The 27,165-nt window shown below is 39.6% G+C and overlaps 1 long non-coding RNA gene across 3 annotated transcripts in view; it reads right to left on the bottom strand.

Moving 5' to 3' along the window:
* Positions 1-23,472, bottom strand: part of LOC139684287 (uncharacterized) — a 34,897-nt gene extending 11,425 nt beyond the window's left edge. Inside the window, exons 1-2 of one of the 3 annotated variants that reach the window (XR_011699897.1) lie at positions 23,284-23,472; positions 5,808-5,934 (exon numbers count right to left, since the gene is read on the bottom strand). This is a non-coding gene — a long non-coding RNA (uncharacterized lncRNA). The other 2 variants (XR_011699899.1, XR_011699898.1) reach the window with 2 other exon arrangements.
* Positions 23,473-27,165: the final 3,693 nt, after the last annotated feature.

The raw sequence follows: 27,165 nt of genomic DNA, 5'->3' as shown, positions 1-27,165 counted from the left end.
TATCTTACTAGTTTTCAATTACCTTTGCCTACATGCAGCTTCCCACTTCCCAGACACCCCCTCCAACTCATGATAGTTTCCTGTTTTGGGCATATGTTATATTCACAGTATCTTGCCATGATCACAGGAGCTCAGCTGGCCAGATACTGCTGAATCTTGATGACTAATGAAGGTCACTCACTGGGCTGCATGGTGGACTGCTTAAATGTAGCATTCCCCATCTACCTCCTGGACAAATTCTCTTCTTTTTTTGGAGAAACAAAGAGGCCTCCAAGTTCCCTCTATCAATGCATCAAAGCAGGAGCAGAGTATGTAAGTAATAAGGAATATCTGTTAGGATTATAAGTGAAGCACAGTACTTGAGAATTGTTAAGGACTGAAGTTAATAAAGGATTCACTAAACCAGACCTTGCTAACAGCAAACTTAATCCATGGCTGTATCTGTATCCTAAACAAGGTTGGAACAATGGTTATGCTGACACCAGCAAGGCCAGAATCTCACCTCAGGCCCTTGCCTTCCCCTTCCTTATAAATCTGCCCAGTCTTGTATTTGGCAAGAAAGATATGGATAATTTTCCTTCTTCTTGTTCAGCTCTTTTCTGCACCATTTATCATTCTTCTGAACATATAAGATCACCTTTATACACAAGAAAACCTGATATAGTGTACTCAAAATGCATTTATTATGTTTATGATGTAGTAAACACTGTTTACACTACAGTATAGCAGAGATATTTCAACAGCACAGTTACTTCCTACAGAAATAGTAAGATTTTGCCATAATTTGTCTCTCTTCACAGACTATGCTTATTTCTATGTCGTTTGTTGAGGATAAGGGTTAGTATTGTTTAGGCTTTTTAGACTCTACAGGTTTTTTTACTAAAACATTGCCTTATATACTGCTGGAGCTGAAACAAAAAGTTTCAATGCAGCCAAAATGTAATTTTTCAGAAACATTAAGTCAAACTTTTCAGAATGTTTAAAAAAAATCAACTTCTTGTCCCAGTACAACAAACCTCAGAAAATTCTGAATGCTTCAGAAGATGCAAGTTTTGGTTTCCAAACCATTTTTATTGGAATGAAATACAGTTAAAAGCTGCAGACAAAAGGAAATGCCTCACATGTGGAAATAAATACCTAAAATGTTGCCTCTTCTGATAATCTCTGTCAATTTATAATATTCTATAATGTCAGATTACCATCAAAACTATCCTATGACATGCTGTCCTTTGTAAGGAATGCTATTGCATTTTATCTAGTTAATTGGTCAAGGCTTTAGTCAATTCAGTTAATGTTACACCAAAACTTCTTCGTGACCTGCTGTTTAAACCCCTTATTTTTCAGAGTGAGTGGTCTGAGAAAACTACATGCAAGTTTAGAATCCAAATATGTCTTACCTGCATTGTTTTATTTGGAATTACTTTTTTTAAACATTTTGAAGTTACTTGGTAGGACTAACATGTTTGCATAAGACAGTGACATAAACTTGGAAGGAGGAACAGATAAAGAGTATTTGATTCATGGAGTTGTTAGTTGTTCGTTTCTTGGGGTTTTTTTAATGCTACTCCAAATTCAAAAAGAAAAATCTCGCCTCTCTTTCTTCAGCCTGTTATTGAACACTTGACGATTCTCCAATGGAATTATATTAATTTTTTCTTCTTAAATTTGGAGTTGCACCTCTCCATGGGTTCGAAATTGCCCAAGTTTTTTTGAGACCTACTCTAACTTTGTTCATTCATGAGGTGACATACCTTAGACTTAAGGTTCTGCAGCAATTTTGGTATGAAAGAAGGCTGCCTGCACATAACTGCCATATACTGAGGATCACTCCTCTGCCACAATATAGACTATATAATTCAGCAACATAACCATGAACAGAGCTCAAAATGAAAGTGCTGCCATGAAACATCTATGAAATACTCTCCAGTGTCATGCTTAGTGAACACACATTGAAAAAAATGCAAATAGTTCTTGAAAGTCTTGCAAGTTTAGGGGAAAGGAGGGTAAGGAAAAATATTGTATCTGTCACATCAAAGAACTCTGAGGAGAACTGACTCAGGACATGCAAACTATCATTTAAGAATAAACTTTTATTTTGGCAGACCTAGGATCTGTTATTTAAATGGTTACTAAAAAACTGGGTTTTCCTGGTACATTTATTTGGCTCTACATTCACTGCTTATTAGGAACAAAACCTAAAAGGTATTGTCTAGAAATTCAATATCAAGGAAGTTCTGTAGAAATCTGCAATTGCCAGAAACAGAGTCATACTGTGCCTCATGACAAAAGTCAACAGCACAGTGCTGGATTAGTATGGTACTCTTCTAAGCCATAGCTACGGTGGTAAGCACAGAAAAATTGTTTTCTAAACAGAGAAGCATTTAGTTTTGATGAATGCTGGAAAAACAAATTTATATTTTAAATTTTAAAAACTTAAACTTTTAAACATTAGCAAACCTACCAAAAAGACAAAAATTTTGTGGTTTCAGTGATAAAATTCTAAGCCTAAATTCTACTGAATCTACTGAAAACAGCAAGAGTGAAATTTTTTTAAGTTAAAAATGTACACTCTCTGTTGAATAAGTTACTTTACATTTAGGTTAATGCAATCTTCCAATGGGTGTATGTTATCTGAACTTGAAAGAATTTCTGTTAAAACTAAGACAATATGCAGACTGTGATATTGGATAAGTAAATAAAATCTGTACCAGTAAGGTCAAACTATGACCCATTCTGTTATTTTCAGAGTTAAGATGATCCTGAGGGAATGAAAGAGAAATGCAGAACCAGTTTCACAACTAGCATTCAGATGCCGTAATGCATTAATAGTATAATTTGTCTAGAGCTGGGATGTTTTGTACCACATGATTTAAACTTGTTCCCTTGAAGGCAAAGAGTAATCATACTCCAGCAGATTTCACTAAGCTCCAGGCAAAACACTGTGCTTCAAAAAGTCAGTAACACAGTAATACAGAGGTCTGCATTCTCTTTTAAGGTTTGAGAAAGAAGAGTTGTTACTTTCTAGAAACAAGCATTTTGTCTTCTCTGCTTGTAAGATGCTAGAGAGAACAGTGGTCCAAAATAACAGCAGTTACTTGAAGACTTCACTGCCACTAAAATGAAGATAAAAGAAAATTCTTCACTCAAGGTTTCTTGCAGTAGAGCCTCAGACATCCAATTGCAGGAAAAAATAATTTTATAATCAAATGGTACAGCAATAGGAACAGCTAGAGCTGGTTGACTCTGAAGAGGGACACTGAACATAGAATTCCCCTCGGCTCTTATGCCCTCAGAGTCTATGAACCTCTTCCTCACGCACCCTGCACATGGTTCTTGGTGCAATGGAAATTTTTGTTCTGGGCCCTTCTAACACCTTATTGGATTCTTTCTCTATGACCACACAGGCAGGGCATTGACTGTTCTTATCTTGTCAACATGTAGCTTCTGCTGATGACTACAGCCTCCTCATCTTCTGATTTCTGTTTCTGGTGCATTAGTTCAGTTGGCAGAGGATAGGAAACTAAGAAGTCATTGATTTAGAGCAAGGACTACTTGGCAATAACTAAAACATCAGTGCATAATCAACATTATTCTCAGATTAAATTCAAAATACAGCACTGCACAACCTATTAGGAAAATTACTAAGAGAATTAATTCTACTCCAGCTAAAAACATCTCTAGGTGAAAGTTCACAAGTATTGGCCTAAGACTTCAGCAAATTCAGCTACTTATGGTAAGCAAGTAAAGCCAAGGCAAAGCGCATACTAATTCACACAGTATTATAACGCTAAGTGACTTATCCTTATTTAAAACTTGCTATTATGTCAAACAACTGATCTGTCTCAACAAAGACCAGATCATTATCATTGTTTTCTGAAATCAAATGCCTTTCTCCATTTCTCTTTAATTAATTCTAACAGACTAAATAGCTTCTCACCATTACTTTCTTTCCAGAAAACCAAATAATATTTATTTTACTTATTAGAACAGTACCACTGACAAAGGTCCCCATACCACAGGCTAAGGTCCAGTACCACAGGCTAGGTGCTCAAACAATGGGACACTATTTGTTATTTGAGAGCAGTAAGTCATCTTGCCACAAGAAGGATGCTAACTGCTCTGTGGATCCATTGATAGGCTTGAGACAGGAGGGGACCTGAATTTTATGTTGTGTCTGCATCCTGCCTTAAGAACAAAAGTCACAATGCTTTTTGCCCTTCAGACCTTGCTATTTATGTATCAGATTTAATTTCAGCATGAATCAGGAGCAAAGAATTCTCTATGTTTTTAAAAATGATGTAATTTTCTACAACCATATTTGGTGCACTACTCTATGTTTGTCATCATGAGTGCATTACAAACCTAAAATGAGAAGTTTAGACATCACTTGCATGATGTTCCACTGCAGATAGACAGCCTAAATGTAGAGGTTAAATAGAATTGATATTAGATATCTGAAAGTAGTAGGAACATTTAATTATAATCATTTTGTTATGGTGGATGCAGATGCTAATCCAAAGTTAGGTTTGGCAATCTCATAGCCTAGTCATAATGAAGTATTTTATGGTTCTTTCATACATGGGTCAAACTGAATACCTGAGTGACAGAAACTGTTGAGAGTGTAAAAGGACTGCAAAGGACACAATGTGAAACCAAGTTCTGCTTCTTTATGTTTTTTTAAGTAGCACTACTACTCCTGATCAAGCCTCTCATTCTAGATTCTCTAAGTAAAACTCTAATTTTGTGAAGTAACATCTTATGCAGAATAAGTACATGAATGATGAAATTGCTACACACAATTTTTATTTTTCAAGAGGTTCCCTGTACAGCAATCAGGACACCTTCTTCAGGATCAAGTTTTACTGTTTCATTGTTCTTAATTAAGCATTGGAAACACATTGGTGAAATGCATCTACAAAATTTCTTCAGTGGGTGCTCATTCATTTTTTGACTACCACTACATTTTCATTGCTCAAAACCCTTTACTAGACGGCTCTTAACAGAAATTACAACCATTAAAAGTACATATGGAAGGAGAATATAATGAAAAGGGGGAAAGTTATGTAATCAGAAATACTCATACGAAGGCTTCTAAGTGACAACTCATAGTCTCACTGCAAAGGTATGCAGGTCAGAGAGTAAAACACTCAATTCTTGTCCTGTCCACTGATGGCCTCCTCAAGGCCCTTTCTTACTTCATCTCTACATTAACTTTTTTCAGAGCAAAGTAAGCTGTTTGTCATTTGAATAACAAAAAAACTCCATCGAGTCAAATCCTGTCCCATTTTTGGTTATGTAACTAATAAACACATACCACAATGACTTAAAGTCAGGGCCAGAGAAATGAAATTTCAAGTTATCTATAAAAACTAAACCTGTTCTAAATGTTTCAATGTATAACTTCCCTCTGCCGCAAACAGACAGGAAGGATGACAATATGTTGGCATAGCAGGTTTTAGGTCCACAGCTATGCCAACATCTTGCCTCCCCTCCAGCTCTGCATAAAGGAACTTCCTGGAAAGGCATCTGTGGGAATTGTATAACATTTTATTGTGATATTTTTGATTAAAAACAGAAAACCAAAATTAGGTAGAAGCTTCGCACTGTTATGTAAAACATCTGAATATCAATCTCACAGTACAGTAATTTTAATATGAGTTGGTTTTTATCCTTCAGGCTATGAGATCTAAAAAAATCCCCACCAAAAGCCAAGTTTTTAGTTCTGTGCTTAGAGCAGCTGCAGAGCAGAGATAATGTTTGCTTTATTATTTTTCATAAAGTAATAATGAATTCAGCGCTTTCCTTACCAAAGCATGAAAAAATCCAAGAGAGAGGGTGGTTGATCTAGAGATGTATCCCATACAGCACAGCAGAACCACATTCTCAAGTGATTTCATTTAAAACTCATCTTCTGTGTTTGGTCAGTCTCTTGTCCTAAATTCATATAAACAAAAAGGGGATGTCAAAGGAGGAGATTTAAAACACAAACATTTGCTTTTATAGAAATACATCATCAGCTTTACTCACAGAAATCCATTGCCACCTTCTGGATGAGGAGAAAAGCAAAGGAAAACTTGTTTACATTGGTTACAACATCTTTAACATAAGACTGCATTTGTGGTCACCAGACATGGTGGTAGCATAAAATGTAGTAAGTAATCCTTGAAGAAGCTGGGTTCCAGTAAAACCTTTCAAAGCTGTGGCTGTTGCACAATGCAGCCTCCATCAGGTGTTAGAGTGCTACCAATGATCAAGTCACTTAACAACGTACAACCTAGAAGCATCCAAAGAAAGGAGTGAAGAGAGGAAGGTGCACTTTTCCATAGCACATAAATAGAATAGAAAATATTATGGAACCAAGCACTTTATCACATTTCCAAACACAACAAGAGAGCAACTTTGGTGGCCCCTGTTAACACTTGAAACTGTAATTACTATTACAGTTTGCATGCAAGCTGTCTCTCACACAATTGAGACACAACTGTCTCACAAAACTTACAGTCTGTTTTCCCACCTATTACTCTCTTCTAAGAAAACAGCACAGACCTGAAGACATGTGAATGGCACTACATTTCAAAGAGCCCCTTTGGAATTAATTTTAAATCCAGTCTAAGCAAAAGCTCTTAAAACTGACATTTGGGAATATTGTCAGTGAATTACATTAGAATTTTCCATTCAGGTATCTCAGGATGGGAAAAAGTTTTATTCTTCAAAATGGAAAGTAAATTGTAAATTTCAAATACTTACTTCATAAAAAATTGTGGATCTACAGGTAAAAACTCCCATGTTTGCTTGCCTATTTTGTGTTTGCTAAGCCGTTCCTTCTGCCTTTAGAATTTACTTTATAAATATGTATGAAGCTGGTATGTTCATATACAACTTTTCTTTACCATTATCTTTCAGATCTCTTACAAGTGAGTCTGGTTATGTTAAAACTTTTGCAACATCTCTGCATGTGTTTAAGATAACAACTTTTCCAGTAATTTTTTCTGAATTGAAAACTGTTTATATTTGGAATCTCATTCTACAGTATGCTATGGTGTACATGTACTCTCATCAGTAGAGTGTTTTTATACACTGACGTGGCATATAATAAACAAGAATTAAATTAAACAGCAGTGTCAGCAGACAAGATCAGGGTGTGTTAACATCGATGTTCTCTGACCTGCCAAACTGATGTCTCATACAATCACTTTTGTCCTAACAAAGCCGGTTTTTTTGGAGGACAGTGCATGAACTCCAGCTTAGTCTGGACTTAGGCCAAGGGAGGTGTTATTTCAAAGCTGCATATCCTAGCTGTGTCACTAACCCAGAGAGTCTGCATTTCATATGCAGTGATAAACCAAAATCGAACCACTAGCAAGACTACGCTTTGCAGCTGTAATGGGCTGCCACTGGAAGTTGACATCCCATTTGACTAAACTATTGCTAAAACTGAAAGCAGAGACATGTAGAGGTTGCAAAACTAACATGAGGAGCTTGCAGGACAAGATTCGGACAATCTCCTGATAAAGTACCATTGATGTTCACTTTAGACAAAGCTTACTGTGAACGAATAAAGGAAGCTATAAATAATCTAAAATAAATTACGTGTTTTGCATATTATGTAGATTTTCCCACAGACCCTACAAAGAGCAACAGCTTAAGTATCTGGCAATAGATCAAATGCTACCAAATGCACAATGCAAACCACCTGTTGAAAGAACCATTTTCTGACTAAGTAGAAAATTTAATTATAATTAATCAAACCAAAGGTGGGATAGTGCATTTTTCTTAGTGAATTGCCAACTTCTCCATGTTAAAAAGTTCAGCAGCAGTACACAACCATCCTAGTTAGAGCTTATCACTCTGTGGGTGTAACCAAAACTGTGTGTTCTACATTCTCTGTGTCATTTCTCATGAACCATTAATAATGGACTGTTTGCAACAGATGCTCAGGATACATGTGACACCTTAGGCAACAAGCTGGCTGTTAAAGAATTCTGTGATATAGGGAAGTGTTCCTGTCCTCACACCAATGACTGAACCATGACAACTCCCCTCCAGAGAGGCATTAGCATCTTCACATCCAGCCTGAGGGGTCATGTCTGCTAATGGGCCACCAACAACGCCAAAAATATCTCATGACTCACAGAATGAAACTCCCCACACTGGGGGAGGCACTGGGTATTCCCACCTGAACCTAAGCATATATAATCTTGGGGGTTTGGGACTTCTGGTACCCCTCACAGGATCCAGAGAAGGACCAGAACCTCAACAGGACTGTAACTTCCACTCTCAGCAAGACTGAGACCATCATCCTCACCAACAGGTTTTCCTTTCCTTTTACTTTGGACTCAGGGGCACCACGTCACTCTCAGCATAGGGGCTAAAGAATACCATTCTGTTCGTGCCCCAAGGTGCTGAGTTATACATCTGTTTGTTGTGAGTCAAACCCCATTTTTCTCTGTATCATTGTATTTACTGCAATCCTTTTAAGTAAGTTGTAACTCTGACTTATAATCTCTCGTGAGCCAGGTTCATTTCTCCGCCTGTTCACCTTTAAACCAGCACAACAACTTCTTTTCAGTATGGCCAGGTATGAGTATGAAAGGAGAATGCAAGTAGGCTACAGGCTTACTTGATTTGATGCATTAAAGCATCTCCCATGCAGAGTGCTCTTCATAGTTTTTAAACATGCTGCAATAGCAGAGCAGGGAAGACATACAGCAAAAGAAGACATAACACACTCAGAAAGAAAGGGGGTGATAGGAATGCTATTGCAAGAATGGAAGCTTGCAATAGCAAGGACCTGCAGAAAGAAAACTCCCTGAAGCTTGATGTGCCCTTTAAGAATCAATTCATCCCGCTGTAGACTCAAGAAGAAAGACCTGACATACCAGGAGAGATGACAGGGTTGAGTAAGGCAGACCCATCTGCTCCCTGCATCACAACCAGCACAACTAAGAAAAGGCAGCAGGTGATAGCAGTAGGTGACTGTCCTCTGAGAGATGTGGAGGTACCCACTTGCTGACCTGACATGCTCTCTAGAGAGGAGCTTCTTACTGGGGAGTTGTATCAGGGATGTCACCGAGATTGTCGTACAGTCCACTATTATCTACTGCTGCTGTTTCACATGATCGTATGGTATGATACAGCAACAGTGAAACAGTCTGGAGCTGCCTGAGAAGTATCAAGAAGGATACAAGTATCAAGGAGTATCAAGAGCCCTGGGGGTGACAGTAAGGCACTCTGAAGGGCAGGTAGTTTTTTCATCAATCCTCCTGGTCAAAGAAAAGGTTTTTGAAAACAAACAGTCAGATCTGGCAAATAAAAAAATGATTATGGAACTGGTGCTAGTCAGAGGTTTGACTACTTGGACCATGGAACTCAGCAGATGGAGCAACTGGGTCTACTGGGGGCTGCTGGGGTCTATCTGTCAGGAAGGGGAAGGACATCATACACCATGGGCTTGGCAAGCTGGTGAAGAAGGCTTTAAATTCAAGGTGCTGGGGGAGGGGAACCTCAGTCCATCCCACTCCTATCAGTTTGATGTCAGTGTCAGTAAGAGATGCCCAGAGCTTGGAGAGGAAATGCGGGTGAGCAGGAGAGCATTTAAAAAGGAATATCTGACACTCCAGTCAGTAAGTTGTCTTCATTGTGGACCCAACTCAAATGCTTCTGTGCAAACACACAATAGGAATAGATAAAGAGGACTTAAGAGAAGGCCTCAAACATACAGGGCTATCATCTTATTAGCATCACTGAGACATAGTGGGATGGCTCCTATGACTGGAGTGCTGGAATGGAATGATACAGGCTCTTTAGGAGGAACAGGCAGGGAAGATGAGGAGAAGGTATTGTCCTCTCTGTCAATGACCAACTGGAGTGGATGGAGCTCTGTCCAGGGATGGATGAGGAGCCAACTGAGAACTTATGGATCTACATTAAAGGGAGGGCAAGGACAGGTGACAATTATAGCTGGAGTCTGCTACAGGCCACTCAGCCAGGAAGACTGAGTGCATGAGTCACTCTATAGACACATAGGAGCAGCCTCAAGTTCATAACCCCTGGTCCCTATGGACTTGTTTAAAGAGGGATAAAACAACAGGGCACAAGCAAACCAGCAGGTTCTGAAATGCGTTGATGGTAACTTTCTTCTCCAAGTGACAGAGAGGCCAGTGAGGAGATGTGGTTTGCTGGACTTTGTTCTCACCAGCAAGGAGGGGCTGGTGGGGAGTGGGAAGCTCCAGGGCAGCCTTGGTGCAGTGACCACAAAATGTGGAGTTCAAGATCCTTAGGCCAGTAAGGTGGGTGCGCAGAAAGCTCACTACCCTGGACTTCAGGAGAGCAGATTTTGGCCTCTTGAATGATCTGCTTGGTGGAGTATCATGGGATAAGTCCCTGGAGGGAAGAGGGGCCCAAAAACACTGGTTGATATTCAAGGATCACATTCTCCAAGCTCAGGAGTGATGTATCCCAGCAAAGAGGAAGTCAGATAGAATCACCAGAAGGCCACCATGGATGAACTCAGAGCACCTGAACAAACAGCAGCACAGAAAGGAAACCTACAGAGGGTAGCAGCAAGGAGAGACAGACTGTGAGGAACACAGAGAGATTGTCCAAGAAGCTATACTGTACAATTCTATGAAAGCTAAATCCTTGATAGAATTAAATCTTGCCAGAAATGTTCAAGGGCAACAAGAAAAGTTTTTATAGGTATATTGGTGATAAAATTAAGCATAAGGAAAATTTGGATTCTATCCAGAAGGAAATAGAACACCTGACTACCCAGGATATGGAGAAGGCCAAGATACCAACTTTTTTACCTCAGCCTTTACCATCAAGTGTTTCAGCCAGGTTTGCAGAAGGTAAAGGCAGGAACTGGGAGAATGAAGAACATGCATTGTAGGAAAGGATCAAGCTTGAGACCATCCAAGGAACCTGAAGGTGCATAGCGCCATGGAACCTAATGAGATGCATATGCATGTCCTGAAGGAACTGGCAGATGAAGGGACTACTATCCAACAGATTGGAGAAATTGTGACAATCTGTTGAAGCTGACTAAAAATGGGGAAATATGACCCCTATTTAAAAAAAAAAAAAAGAAAAAGATCATGTGAACTACAGGCCAGTCAGTCTCACCTCTGTTTCTGGCAAGATCATGGAATAGATTCTCTTGGAAACTATGCAAAGGCATGTGGAAAATGTGATTTGTGACAGCCAAGATAGATTAACTAAGGACAAATTGTGCCTGAAAAATTTAGTGACCTTCTACAATGGGGTTACCACAAGAGAAAGGCAGCAGACATCATCTGCCTGGGCTTGTGCAAAGCATTTGACACTTTCCTACAGGGTGTCCTTGTCTTTAAATTGGAGAGACATGGATTTGACAGATGGATCACTCAGTGAAAAAGGAACTGGTTGGATGGTCACACTCAAAGAGTTGTGTCAAGATGTTGGCATCCAAGAGAAGACCAGTGACAAGTGATGTCCCTCTGGGTTCAGTACTGGGACCGGCACTGTTGAACAAGTTTGTTGGCAACATGGACAGTGGGATTGAGTGCACCATCATCAAGTTTGCAGGCGACACCAGGCTATGTGGTGCAGTCAACACACTGGAGGGAAGTGATGTCACTCAGAAGGACCTTGACAAGCTTGAGTGGGCCTCTGCAAAATTCATGAAGTTCAAGAAGGCCAAAGGCAAGGTTCCCCACCTGGGTTGGGGCAATCCCAAGCAAAAGTACAAGCTGGGCAAAGAAAGGACTGAGAACAATCCTGGAGAAAAGCACTTGGGGGTATCAGTGGACAAGAAGATTGACATGACCCAGCCATGTACGCTTGCAGCCAAGAAAGCAACAGCATCCAGGGTTGCACCAAAAGCAGCATGCCCAGCAAGGCAAGAAGGGTGATTTGACCACTCTACTTTGCTCTAGCCCCACCATGAATACTGTGTTCAGTTCTGGGGCTGTCAGTGTACAAAGAATGTGGACCTGCTGGAGAGAGTCCATCAGAGGGCCACAAAAATTATTAAAGGGCTGGGGCATCTCTCCTATGAAAGCAGGCTGAGAGGGTGGGGGTTGTTCAGCTTGGAGAAACTGCTGCCCTGGGGTCATCTTATAGCAGCCCTCTAGTACCCAAATGGGCTACAAGAGCACTGGGGAGAGATGTTTTACAAGGGCATGTAGGAATAGAACAGGGCTAATACCTTTGAACAGAAGGGGAGCAGATGTAGATTTGATATCATGAAGAGTTTCTTTACTGTGAAGGTGATGAGGCATTGGAAAAGGTTGCCCAGAGAAGCTGTGAATGTTGCATTCCTGACAGTTTCTAGGCCAGGCTGGATGGATCTCTGAGCAATCTGGTGTGGTGGAAGGTGTCCCTGTCTGTGACAGGGGATTTGGAACTAGGTGATTTTAAAGTCCCTTCCAACACTCAGTGATTCTGTGATTCTATGAAAAGTGATTGAATCAGATGAAGAATCAGCACCTTACTGAAACAAAGCTGTAGGTTTCAAAGGATTTTGCAACAAATGCAAAACTTCGTATGGACAATGGAAGTTAAGCTTTTAGGAGGGGAAAAAGGAAAGGAGAAATAACCATTGTTGATACTGTTTCACTGGGATTAAGCTTGCACCAGAGAATGCAAAATTGCCTTCCAATTCCCAGCATCACCTGGTTATTGTGTAGAGACCTGCTCCAAGCAGGTTTAGACAACCAATATCTAAAGTGCTGGCAGCTGCCTGAAGGTTCTTCTATTATAGGACTCCCACTGTCAGAACCAGTAGCTGCACTGGCATTAGCAGTGTGTGTGTGTGTGTGTGTGAGTGAGGGAAAACACCATGAGAAAACAGACAGCCTTATGGGCACAGTTTAATCCCTTTAATTATGCAGACCTGGTAATGTGAATGTCTGCAAACAAAATCTGAAGCTTCATAACACTGGGAGTTTGGGACATACCCTCAAGGGTCTGTGTTTTTAAAACAACTATTTTGGCAGCCTCTGACATGCATTATCCATTTCAATATATTTTCTCACTAATTACAGAGACTCTATGTCTAATTTCCTCAGAGTAATAGCCTGAAATTTCTAAAGATAAGAGTCTGCCATAATGTCTTAATTGCATTGTAATTAATTTACATTTGTTACACAGGCTAAATAACTTTCCCCCCTTAAATGCAGAAAAAGCACATTTTTAAAGGAAAGAAATACTTCATGGAGACCAACCCAACATGCAGACACAATAATGCTTTTAACCCTACAGGACTGGTGAACAAACAAGAGGTACTCCAAATTATAGGAAGACTTAGGCCAAACACATGACAACTCTCCTATGGACATGATTCCTAAAGAGTATGTGACAGATTTCTGAAAACCTGAAATATTCTGCATGAGGAAAAAGATGAATGAAAAGGCAAAAACCTTCTGGCAGATTCTGCAATCCCAGTTCGCATGAAAATTTTCAGCTGGGAATACATCAACAATAAAGAAGCAGCAGCTGGAAATAGAAAAACAGACAGCCAATTGACATACTCATTGAAAAAAAACCTTGTCATGTTTGTTTTAAAAAGATTCACCCATATTCCTCCTTCACACCAGACTACTTGGCCATTGGAGAATTTTAAAAGTTATTCCACCTGAAATACTTTTTCACTTTTTACAGTATAAAACATACTTGTTCTAACTAAATCTGTCTGCATAGAACTGTCCTCTTCCTCCACTTGAAGGATTCTTCCATACTAAGTTTTCTGTAGGTTTTCCTCTGGCTAAATTAAAAATTCTTGTTTCCTTTCCCTTGCTTCCAAAACCTGTGAGATATATGCCCATAGCCTAATCCACATCGTTTTTTCTGCATGGACTCAAAAAATGCATGACATTACAAAGCCTGTTGAAAAGATTCCAGTTAACTTTTGTGGGGTTTGAATTGAGTCTATCAGATTTACTTGTGCTGCTGCTTTTATTTTTTTTAAGACCTGTCTTGTTTTGGCATCTAAAAATAATTTAAAAAATGGGTTGTGCAAATTTTTGTGGATCTTTACATCTTCATGTTCAAGGTGGCTAAGATATGATTGATCTTCATCTTCCCCCACAAATGAATGCATCCATCTCTCTGATAATTTTTTAGGTCAAGCTAAAAAAACCCTAAAATTACTTCAAATAAAATTAGCCTGAGCTCCTTTGACATTGCTCCTGTGCATTGGATCTTTTTTAAATTGTCACTTTTGCCCTTAACAAAAAAACAAAACAAAACAAAACAAAAAAAAAAAAACACAATCAAAAATCTAAGCTTTTGCAGGTGGCTGTGGGAATAACAAGAGATACATAGTACAGACTACATCTTTTCAGGAATGATGTGTTATCTGTCTTTCACTGGATGCAAAATAAAAAAAAAAAGTAGTAGCTTCAAAATGAAAGATTACTTGGAAGATCCCAGATGGAAGGATTTCATGGAGTTCTAGTTTCACAGATTTTGCTGAATTCCAAGTCTCTGGGACAATCAGCAATCTTTAAGGTGTCCCCAGCACTAAGGAACTAATGTGTGTGAGTTGGATGGGTTTGTCTGAGCATTTTAATTACACATCACTGAAGCTTGACCAGCTGACACCCCTGACTTCACCTGATAATGAAGAAGTGAAGAAGCTCTGACCCCTATGCAGGTGTCTGATTCCAACAACTTTCAAAAAACACTGACCTGTGAATTTGTTTAAAGACAGTGTAACTTCAGTTTAATTTAATTCACCTACATTCATATTTATGCAGATATAAATAAAAATTACACATTTTATCAATATTTTAATTAAGAAATACACTTCGCATGTTCCAATGGTCAAGTCTGCAACATGAATAAAAACTTCAAACATTATTTCTTATGAGTTAGATGGAAACAAGAACAATTCCAATGGAATCAGACAGAACCAGATAGTAACACATACAACTCACCAAAATATCCAATGCTACACATACGCCAATACTCTTCCAATCCTTATTTAGAAAAGAAATTCCTGTGATTTTAGTGTCAGCCCCTGCATTAAAAAATATTTGCAACTAAAGCCCTGAGTTTTAAACTTCACTTGAAGAGATGGATGTATTTCATCAAATGACTTCAATCTATCTAAAAAGTCCAGTAATTATGTCAATTTTTATAAATTAAAAGTGATACTATGCTTTCAGATATTTAATTTTGATTAGCTAGAAAGTCATTGTATCTGTTAACCAAAATTGAATACAAACTTATATGAAATACTAGGAATGTAAGTCACATGACTAAGCAAGAAAGTATAGGCATATTCTTCGAAAAAATTAAATCAGTAATTTTTAAAGAACAAACACAGCGATGGCTGCCATCAGTAAACTGGGTAAATGTGCTTGTCACAACTTCTTACCTGTCTTAAAAATTTATACAGTAGAAAGAAGTTTGGATTACAGGATCCTGAAATTGCTCAACCATATATTTGAATTCCAAATTGGTGTAACATGAATGTCTCTCATCCTTATTGGAAGTAAAACCTCCAAGAATCACAATTAGTTAACAGCTGACAATTCAGTCTTCTGGGTAAATGGGATTTTACCACTGACTTTGTGGAAGCATGGACAGTCTAATGCTCACATTCAGAAGTCAAAATGTGAATGAAACCAGAATGAGGCTAACAGTATTCTACTCTCCTGTGTGAATTCTGTCCTTTTAACACACTCTGTTAGGTATTATTATGTCATGGAAATGAATAGGTCACCATTTAAAAAAACGGAAAAAAGAAACATGAAGCAATTAAGATCCCCTGAATATTTCTCTTTCTCCAAGTCAGTTAGCTAATGTGTAGCCAGATGTAGTAAAACGTATCTTAAAAAAATTGCTAGTATAGCAGTCAGTGATGATGGGAAATTCTGCAATCTTTACATAGGAACATAGTATTCTATAAAACCATAGTAAATTTAGCTGCGTCCCTGGAAGACCGATCTTAACAGTATTTTAATAGTGAAAATAGTGGGTGTGGTTTTCTTCAGAAGTATCTTGAATATCACTAGGGCAGACTTCCACAGTGAAGGGGATGTAATGGATATCGTCTCAATCCATTGTTTGATAAGATAATCATCTTTCCTTTTAGGTTGGAGCAAAGCTGTATATAAATGACAGATAACACTCTTAAGTGGAACAACAAGGGTAAATGCTGTTTTGTGAAACTGTAAGCCAACTAATACTTGTATATTCTCTATTGGCAAAGAAACAGCCTTGGCTACTTCCTTTATTTGTTCAAACAGACTAAGATGAAGCAGTTTCTCAAGGCACAACCAAAAAATGTAAATGGTTTGTAGTAACATGGAAGTGTTACCAACATTGTGCTGTTCATCCAAATAACTCTGTTACTACTACTGTCCTTAAAGGAAATCCCCACTTCTTATGTGGTGGTTAGGATGCATGTGCTCAGTGGCAATGGGATATGGTAATAACAGCTTTGGTGTGTAAAATTATAACTGCACCATGACACACTGAACTAAGGGTTCTGTTGGGTCTGAACCAACATGTAAAAAAACAAGGAAGAAACATGTAACAAACCCAACTTGTCATTGCTGATGATGAGGTCATGATAACTAACAAAAGGTGTATACAGAAAATAAGCAAAACACAGTGATTTGTTAAGAATGTCTAAGACCTTTGTTACTGCTACCCAGTGTGTTTCACTTGGATTGCCCAGTAAGACAGATTAACAAGTGAACCACTAAGTCTAGCAAAATAAATCAGTTACAACGACATGAGGTATAACTTGCTCTGCAGCTCACAGTCAGTCAGTTGCCCAAAGAAATTCACTCATTTTTTCTGCCAGGTGTAGGAACCAGACACTGATTCCTCAACATACAAAAGCCCAGAAGTTGCACAGGAAGTTATTGCAGTATAGTTCTCAGGGAGGCATACAATATCCATCTTTACATTTGCATTATGACTGGCTCATATTAGCCATAATATTAGTGAAACCCACCAAATGATTGTTGTCACAACCATAATTTTCTTGTTTAGAGACTAGGACTTCCAGAACTGTAACCAGCTAGAAATGAATACAAAGATGGTGTAGACATTGATCTTTCTAATAAGGAGTTGAAGATTTGAAAATGTATCATTACTCCTTCATGATTTTGCAATAATTTTTTTTAATTAATCTACTTAAGAAATCAATTATTTTGTGTTATCTGCAGTTCCATTTTACTGTTCCTGACCCTGCCTATCTCAAATTCTCTGTTGCACTTCAAAAAAAAGGTATTAATTACTATTCCTGGGTAACTTTTTACAGGGGCAGGTGTGTTGTAACTGTGTTTGTGCAATTTAAAATGTTCTTAAAATAGCTTGCTCTGAGCAGCATATTCTTAAGTAGGTCTAAGAAACATTGATCAAGTAAAATGCCCTGCTGTGTCAAGAACATCTCTATTGGAAAGAAATTTGCAAATTAATTGGGCTTAATCTGGATTTCTGACTTTTAAGTATGGTTTAATCTTGCTCTGGGCGAAACCAAGGAAGTTTTGTTTTTTGATTTTGGGCTCAGACATTTTCAGTTCACTGCACAGAAAGTTGTCTGATGTCTACTACAGTACTGCCTTTCTCCCCATTTATCCCATGACCCACTGTGGGTAAAGATGCAACCCGTTATTGCAAGTTTAGGTGAATCAGTGATGATACACTGGGGACACAGAAATTGTTGTGGAAATTTTGCATTTTCTTGTATTTTTTTGTTTCTGTAATGTGGAGGTAAATGTAAAGGTAACGCATAGATTGGCAATTCTGAAGAAGAACCATAGGAAAAAGGAAAAGTTCACCATCATTAGCCAAAAAAGATTATTTGGATAGCACGTGGGAATTCTGCTCTTCATGCAGAACAGGTTAAAGAACCAATCACTTTGTACAACTGGTTAAACCCAGCAGTCCCTAAAAATATGCTTCTGGGCTCCACAAGCAGTGTGGCTGGTGGATACATACTTCATCCTATCTATAATGCATCAGGCATCACTGCAGAAGAATAAGAGGGAACAATCACTTCTGCTGGAGGAATTCAGACATTCATTGTGGAGAGGGCCTGCTGAAAAGGTCTCTGAGAGGTAACTGATGTCAAGACCTAACACAGTAATGAAAGAAAAGTGATTTTTTTTCCTGTCCTGTTCCTAAGCATGAGAAGATTTTTATGCTCAATAAACTACAAATTAAGCTCAACTTCTCCAAATATCTGAGCATGACTAATTTAGCCAGAACAATTAATTGCTTTATTTGTTGCCCCCAGTAACAGAAAGACACACTTAAAACATGAGACCACTGGAGAATGTCTACATAGTTACCACCAGAGAACACTAACTCTCAGTGAAGTTGAAATTAATCCAACGGTGTTTATTGCTTAATGGAGTTACCTTCATGTTTTTAGTCTACTTGAGAAAAATCTATAGAAAACTTCTTGTCTTGGTCTTTGTTTATTTTTTTGCTTGTTTGTTTGTTTGCTTGTTTTTTAATTCAGGGGGCTACCATTATCTGAATTTTTAAAATCTCAGATAAAAGAATGAAACATACAAAACTGTCATTTTAGGCATATGGTTTACACTTAAAAAAAAAGCAGTGGATTGAAATTTTCCCATTAATTTTATCATGTGTTGAAGTGGGTTAAATACATGTAGACAGTCACAGGAAGAAACATCTTTTTTTTTTCTTAAATCATACTAGATAATTAAAACCAGATTTTGATCCCCTACGAGCTCTCTAAACAGATTTCTAATCATGTTTTTTGTGTTACAGTCATGCATTCAAGAAAAAAAAGGCATCTTACAAGTAGCCAACGATCCTGTGTCTATTTAAAACAGTACAAGTATTGAAATTAGGTTTAGTCTAATGGGTTTGATTTTTTTTTTCTTTCATGAATTTTACCTGCTAACATATATGTATTGACTTGCACAAAGAAGCTTTAAAATGCATTCAGAGAGTAACAGTAAACTGCTTATTTACTCCATTTTTAAAATCTTAAATATTTTACCCTCTGTAATTATCATTTCCTGGTTATCTTGAAAATTTATGAATACTATTTGTAAGAACAACTGCTTCTTATATCTTGCTACATGAAGTATTGCCTCAATTCCTCTGAATGTCAGGGCTCATTTTGATAACTAGCTCTGTGGAAATGACTGGTGGGTGCAGAGTACTCTACCACGTCAAATCTCAACAGATTTACTGCCAAATAGACGCTTATTTTTTTATTTCACTTTCTTAAATAAATTTGCATTTGTATTCACAATATTTACTAGCTATATGATCATATACTGTCTTTTCGAAAGTTTTCTACTTTGTACTGTCCATTCAAAAGACTACGATTTGGGAAATCACCAAATGTAGTACGTGAAAGGAGAGACTTTACTGTGCTTGCTGCAGAAGTTACAGAACATATGTGAATTAAGTATAGGTGTGGGATAAAGGAAAAGAGTTATCTTGCTGTACAGACACTGAAAAACTTCCTAGTAAATTGAACTCCTTGTCAAGTCTACATTTCCTATGCAAAGCAAGGACTTGATTCTTTCAAAGTTTTCACAAATTGTTAGCATTCTGTTTTCTGAATAACCAGGATGAAATACACAAAGACAGAACAGCAGATGTGATGAGAAACTCTCTGCTATGCTGCCGAAATAATCACTGCAAGGATATCAAACCCAGCTAGGATATTCAGAACCAGCAGGCATCTGACCGTTTTTGCCCTAGTATCTACACAAGTCTGGCAGGTTTTGTGTCATTTAATTATTTTGTTAAGAGACACCCAGAAATCACACAGAACACCTGTACTAAGAGCACATTTAGAAAGAAATTTTTAAAAGGATCTCTGGTGTCCAAAGGATAAAATTAAAGAATCTGATTAAATACATGAGGTGAGAAATAAAGAGGAAAAAAAAAGAACAATTTTTTCACTGAATGAAGGTGGGATTCTAATAAGAGAAAAAATTCAGTTTGTAGAAACCTAATTTTTGCCAACTTATATACCTCCTTAGGACGTGTGTCCATGGATTCAGGGCAGGAAGAAAATGCCTGTGACACTAACGTTATTTTTTCTTAACAAGGGCTTCTGGCCTTCACAAATAATAAATTTCTTTTTCTTCTTCTTCTTTTTTTCCTCCTGTCACAATAGAGAGATATAATTTCTTTTAAAACACAATGGCTTACATTACTTTAAAATTTGTATCACCACTCTACTAACGTTGGAAACAGGCAGCAAAACACAAAAATGCAGAGAAGAAAGACTGCATAGTAGGGTGGCACTATCCTATCTTTTAGCATCATGCCTCTCTTAAAAACAAATATCAAATTTAAGAACGAATATATCTGCCCTGTTCTCAAACTTGTCATAGCTCCTTCCCATTAAGACATTCCTCCTACCAGTTACCTTTCCTCTGATGGAAAGTTCTCACAGCAACTGTTCATCTGCCAATTGCGCCAACAAGTGAGGGAAGACCAAGATGCAGAGGAGATGGCCAGAGCTACTCTGAACCAAGTCTACCATTAAGTTCACCTATAATGTAAAGGCAAATTCCTTTGCTTTCTTCCCCCAATCCCCCGAAAGAACAACTAAACCTACACTATTATTCTTCACTGAACTGTACTTTTATTGTGTGTTTTGAGTTACCAAGAATAAAACTTTGCTTAGGTTCCTTAATTCCATCCGTCCTATAACTCTTTCACCATCCAGACATGTTACTTTTTATATCATGGGAGGGAATGCAATGCCTTGTTGTGGTTCTGACTTCTGAACTCAACTGTCCTCCCTATTGATTTTTAAGGAGAAATAGTCCTGCTTAACTAGCCCTTGCCTCAGGAGACATAACAATGACATGGGATGAGATAAATGAAAATAAAAAGAAAAGGAGGCCCTAGCTAAGACAAAAATTGGAATTTACACAAGGATTTATTTTTTACTTATAAATACGATTTCTTTAATTTCTTCCAGCCCTGTGCTTTCCCATTCTGTTGACAGCTCCTTCATGAAATACTCTTGTACTAAGCAATAAAAAAAATAAAAATTGCATGCACTAAAAAAAAAAAATCATTCCCGTATATGAGATTTTAGAGTTCTAAGAAGTCTCCAAAAAGAGGACAGCTTGCTTAATTTCTTGGAATAATTTTGGTCGAACACAAAGAAAGATATTTCAAGACAAGGGACCACTCAAAACTAAGCAGGGAATGGGCTTCCTCCTGTAGCTCAGGATAACACTGGCTCATTTTTCACTGCGTAGCTAAGCACCCCTAAGTGCTGACACACATCACCTCAAAGCAAAAATCCTCATTCTATTCCCAGGCTAGAAACTCGGTACCTGCAGAGTGTTCTGCAAATATTTAAAGCAGGCTGTTTGCTTTTCAAGATCTAAAAAAAGACACAAATCTCCTGCCATCGCTACTTGAATAAAGTCCAAAACTTGAGGTCAATCATAGTGCTAGCGCACTTGTAGCCAACCTTGACAGCGACAAAGACAGGTAAAAGATTTCTCTGTTTCTACATACTTTATGCTCTTGCCTACGAGGACTAGTCTGCTGCCTTGAAAACTTACATTGTTTCACTCAGTAATGAAAATGCACACTAGATTTTAAAGGCTCAACACTTCTTCCCTATGAAGCAATGTTTTCTTTAAATTCAGAATTCAGTCATATGCTGGACTAATTATATTTGCCTGTAACTTTTCTTTACTCTTCCCAAACCAGATGGAGATAGTATTAAAAAAATATCCATGGCCACACACAACTGTGATACTTGTTTTAGAGTCCAGATGTCAAATACTAAAGAATTAAATAAAGATTATGATTTTCAATAGCCTTTGGCTAGTGATATAGAAGGACAATACTTGCACTTAAGTACTGCTTGTACTTAACCCTACTGTATGCAGGCTCAGATTCTTCTCAGTGTTAAAAGTTATAGAAATACTTTCTTTTGTTTTTATAAAGTAATTGAGAAGGTATTGTATTTATGATAGTAAAAATTCTATTTTGAAACAATCAGTAAACAAATCCCCTTGTAAAACTATGTGCCCCTGAATACACATGTAGGGCAAAGAATTCTGTCATGCTACTGTTTATTTTAAGAAGTTTTCTGTAAAATTAAGGTAAGTGGACTTAAACCGATGCACTGCCAAAGGGAGGTTGACTTCAAGTGTAACGTCACCACTCTCAGGGGTTTCTTCTAAACACAAAAAGTGAAAATCAGAGATTTCAGCAAACCATAGGCTGCAAGTCAGCTTTTTTTCTGAATTAGAGAGGTCACCTGATGAAGGTGTCAGCAAGCAATCTGTATCAGAAAAGTCTCAAACTCACTTGTGCAGAATAGTAATTAGTGGCTTGCCAAAAAACCCCCCAAAAATAAATAAATAAAAAAAACAAACAACCCCCCCCAACTAAACTAAAGTAGTTTAGACAAAAAAGAAGTAGTAGTTTAAAATTTTGGATTGTTTGTAAGTTTTTGCCCACAGAAATTTTTTTGTATTGGCTCAACTCTAGTCATAGGAATGAAAGGATCCAGTGAAATATTACAGAGGAGCAACTCGTTCGAGTAAAAAGCAGCATATTTGACAGTATCTACAGAAGCAGGTATTTCAGAGGTCTGCAGAGAACCAGCTGTAACTAAGTATGTGATCAGACAGTAGGTCTTACCGGCGGCTACTTGTAAAACGCAGCAGTTGCCCTGTGAAAGTATTTACCTTAAACCACACCAGAGCACGGCCCGGTCTGTGCCTTTCCCCATTATTTGCGTGAGAGAAACTTGTTCTTTACTCCTTTCCATTCACTCCTTAGGCACATTCCTGCTAAAACGATAACCTATTTCACGTTAGCGCAAGTACTGTTGAAAGTGACTTTCAGTACTTCGACTCTGGCTGAGGAGCGGCACCACCCCCGCAGCCGGGAGTCGCTGTCGGGTGCCCCGAGTGCCGCTGCCCCCCGCGGGCCCGGCAGCTCCGCGTCCCTCCCCACGCACCTTCTGCCGCCGGCTCCGGCTCCCCGCGCCCGCCGGGGGCTACGCCACACGGAAACCTCCATGCCCGTCGCCTGCGGCCACGGGTCTGATGAGGGGCTCTCGGGTCAGGGGCCGCCGGTCCTCCGGGGACACGGCTCTTCTTTTCGTCCAAACCAAGCCGGTTCCCGGGAGGGCCGCCCGACGGGAGAGCTCCCTGCCACGGTTCGCCTACGGCCGCGGGAAGCGAGGGCGGTCCTGCCCGCGACGTTTGAAGGCTCCGCGCAGCCCCCAGAGGTCCCAAGTTGTCGCCAGGCGCCAGCAGCTCCGCCACCCACGTTCCGCCAGGGCGACCCCGTCCGTACCTGCAGCGGCGGAGGGGAGCGCCGGGAGAGCGGAGTTCGGCTGGGCTCGGCTCGGTTGCGCTCGTCTTAGCCGGGCTTGGCTCGGCTCGGCTGCGCTCGGCTGGGCTGGGCTCGGCGGACTGCCGCCGTCCCCGTCCCCGCCGCCACTCACCTGCCGCTGCGGAGCAGGAACGGCCCCGCCGGCCCCAGCGCTGCCCACGCCCGCGGGGACACGCCTCGCCCTGCCGGGCCCAGGGCCAGCCCCGACGGTGGCCGCCTCGGCCTCCGCGCTCCGTCAGCCCCCGCTCCCCTCCCTGCGCTTCACCCGCGGGGCGATCGCGCCGTCGGTTTGCTCCCGTTTCTCCTTATGGTGCGCTGTTGCCCGCCGTGTACTGTGCCCCGAGACCCGGGGGCTACCACGGCGGCCGCGGGGCAGCCGCCCTCGGAGTCGCCATCTCCGAGCGCCGGCGACCGCCTCGCAGCCGGGCCCTGTCCGGGAGTGGGTCCTCCCGCAGGTCCCGGACGCAGCCCCATCCCGGGCCGCAAAGCTGCCGGCGGGTCCCGGCAGGGCCAGCACGCTGCGGTCCTGCTCGCCCATCACTCGGGACCGCGGGCCAGCGTAAACATCCCCGCAGCAGGTGCTGCGGCCTCTGGGGTTGCACTCTGTCTCGACAGCAGCCGACAACAGCGGAGAGCCGATCCGCGGTGTGGGCTTACACGCTGTCACACAGGCGGTATACAGGTGCGGGCGCGAAGGAATATGTATACCATCTACCATGTGCAGCATTTCAAAACGATACATCTCAAAACACCAGCCTTCCGATGTTGAATGCTCATCAGCTTTTGACACTTCCTGTTTATTTTAGAGCAACCGGCAAAATATTGTAGCATACGTGGAACATCAACACCGCTGATACTTTCAACAGTTCTTAGGTTATTAGACAAGCACATCTTAAATATTTTGATTTTTTTTAACTCAAATGTGTTAGCTTTTGTATATGTAGAAAAATTGTTGCTCATCTGACGTAACAGTACAGTTGGGAAACAGTAAAATTTTTCGACCTAGTTCCTTGTCATGGCTGAAAAGAAGCAGCAAAATGCAAGATTAAAAATAAAGTGAAATTTAGATACAATTTTTTAAGTAATCCGTTGGGCTGCTTGAGAATAAAGGTAAGAGAACATTGGTATAGTGGAACAGGGAGATAGGTAGGTTTTGTATACTGTTAATCATGAAAGTGAACCCTCATGATTTCTCTCTCGTGCTGGTTTACTCACAGTCTGAGTTGGAAGGCTTTGGCTAGAAGCTGCAATACAGAAAAGCTAAAAACACATTTGAACTGTGACGTTTAAAGTAACATTTCCATATAAAATAGTCAAATCTGAGCTTTTGTTCCAAGAAGTACACACGCTTACACCATAGTGGAGCATGCTGCTAATTAAAAGTCTTGCTAATTTCTAAATTCAAATACATTTACTTCCAATACATGCTTTTGTAAAACAGTGATTAGACAAATGCATTTTCCTTTATTCCAGTTTCTGTTTGTACTGTTATCAAAAATCTTTGTATAAATTTTCAGTATTTCCTTCTATGCTCAGTTAATTACACAGCGCCATATTCTTTCATATGGTGTTCTCACAGCAATTTGAAACATTCTTTTGAAATTAAAAGAAGGCATTTGTAAACCCACAAAACTGACAGAGCAGCTAGTGAGATAAAATCTTCAGGTGCCTCCTTAAGAGCATTTTCAGTTACGCACTCGCGGAGTGCTTTTCCTTAATGTGCTCTATAAAAGGTGGCACGATGGTCTTCCAGGCCAAATTTGGCTGACTTGAGATAGGCATACTTTCCTGGTTTTGTCTTACAAAACAGCTTGTTGTAGATTTTTTGCAAACTGTAAAGTTACGTCAGTTTTAATCCCCTTCTGCTTGATGAAAGCAATACATGCTACAAAATAGTCCTTTAGTATGATCCAGCAAGGCTTGAAGATACTGCGCAGCACATGTGAAGTCCCTTTTTGCCTGTGTCAGCGTGTTACAACTCAGTTAATTTCTGGCTATGGGAGCTTCTCCTCAGGTGTTCTTCATGGCTTGGATGACAGTCACATGAGTTGAGCCAGCTTCCTCTGCTTCCAATCATGATTAATACCTCATAGCACAGAAACTGCTTGCTTTAAAAATAGCATTAGATAAGTAGTCTATAAGTATCCTGGCTATATATGCAGGGCTGCAATTGTAGAGTCCTTTGACAAAATATTTTGGAATGGAGTAAAGGGCCACCAAACCAGACCACCATCTTGCCAACTCTTTGCTGACTAGCAAGCACTTTTCTGAAGATACTTACTGCCACTTAATGATCACAGACAGTCCTCTACTCTTAGAAATAGTTAGTTTATGCAAAAAATGACTGAGTAGAGGGAGCTTATTGAGGAGTCAGGCTTTTAGCAGGAGTGGCACTATAATTATTTTAATGATTAAATTGTAGTCATACCATTTAGATATTAATAGGATTATTAGAGCAAAAAACAACAACAATCACACAAGGCTGAAAAATATCGTGTATGAAGTTGATCTTATAATTTTTCAGAGTTTTGTTTTGCTTAGTAAATTGATACCTATCAGGAAGTGACTGGAGATTTCCTGGGTATGTAAAGTAGTGAGTGCATTAATTTGACTGAATTTGACTTCAAGAAATGTCAATAACTGAATGCCATGTATGTCCACCTAATGTTTAAAGATCTAATTGTCTAGACCACTTTATTTTCAGAAGCATCTACAAGTCCACTGACAGAAGCCTTTATCTTAGTGTACTGTTTGGGGCTTGAAATACTGCACATTGTTCCTTCTGCATATTTCTATTGAAAGCTAAAGCTCTAAAATCTAAATTCCAGTCTCTGGTTTGGGTGGGTGTATATTAGTGCAACTTTTTCACACCTATGCAACTGTTTTTACTCAAGGACACAAACACTGAAAGAAGCAGTTTCTTGAACTGTCACCGACTACCTGTGCTGTGCAGGTGAGAAGCAGGGCTCAGTGAGCTGGCTGAAGTAATGCAACGTAGGGGTGTGCCTGGGCGGGGAACTACAGAAAGAAGATACTGTCCTCACTAGTGACAAACAAAGAGCAGTCTGGGAGAAGGGGACAGCTCAGCTTAGAATGCTGCATTCCTTCTATGCTGGCCTCCTTTAAAGACATAAAAGTTCTCCAGTCAAATCTGGAATCTTCTGGGTGGTGATGACTGTGGAGGCGATGGCATTATAGGTTATAGCTCTTCCCTTGGTTGCCTGAATTCTCTGCAGGAGGCCATCTCCTGTGCATCAGGATCTGAGACGGTGCAGGGGAAGCCACTGATGTCATCTCTTTAGGCAAAACTCGGAGTCTTACACAGTTCTGGCTCTTTCCATCAAGTTTACGATGTGAAAATAGAAGTAAGGACCTCACTCAAAATTTGTAAGTTCTAGTTATTTTCCCATGAGCAAGGCAAACAGAGAAGGTGGAAAAATTTCCCCAGTTGCTTTTCTGGTAATTTGTAAGTAGTTATTTTACCAATGTATTACACAAAATGAACTTTTACACTCTGACTTTATGTCTCCCTTGAAAGAAAAAAATAAGCCCAGTACAGAAAGATTATAAGTAGTTTAGCCGCTCCTTGACACTGCCATCTCTCCCAGTTTTATCCACTATTGCCAGGATTCACTTCCCCTGAAATTTGATATAAAATTCATTATGTGATTAAATTATATTTTTCATTAAAATTATCTGTTTTTCTGGAACATTTGATTAGTTTTACCAGAGAATCAAAAATTCCTATTGGTTTAGTTTTAATTCCATTTTTGAAGCATCTTTCTTCTTCTTTTGTCCTGAACTTTCTATCACTTTTCTAGCCCACTGTGCTGTCATATTTTA

Source organism: Pithys albifrons, chromosome Z, assembly GCF_047495875.1.
Source record: "Pithys albifrons albifrons isolate INPA30051 chromosome Z, PitAlb_v1, whole genome shotgun sequence".
NCBI classification, from domain to species: domain Eukaryota; kingdom Metazoa; phylum Chordata; class Aves; order Passeriformes; family Thamnophilidae; genus Pithys; species Pithys albifrons.
Note: the sequence above shows the minus strand (reverse complement) of the source record. Positions and strands in the feature narration are given on the sequence as shown.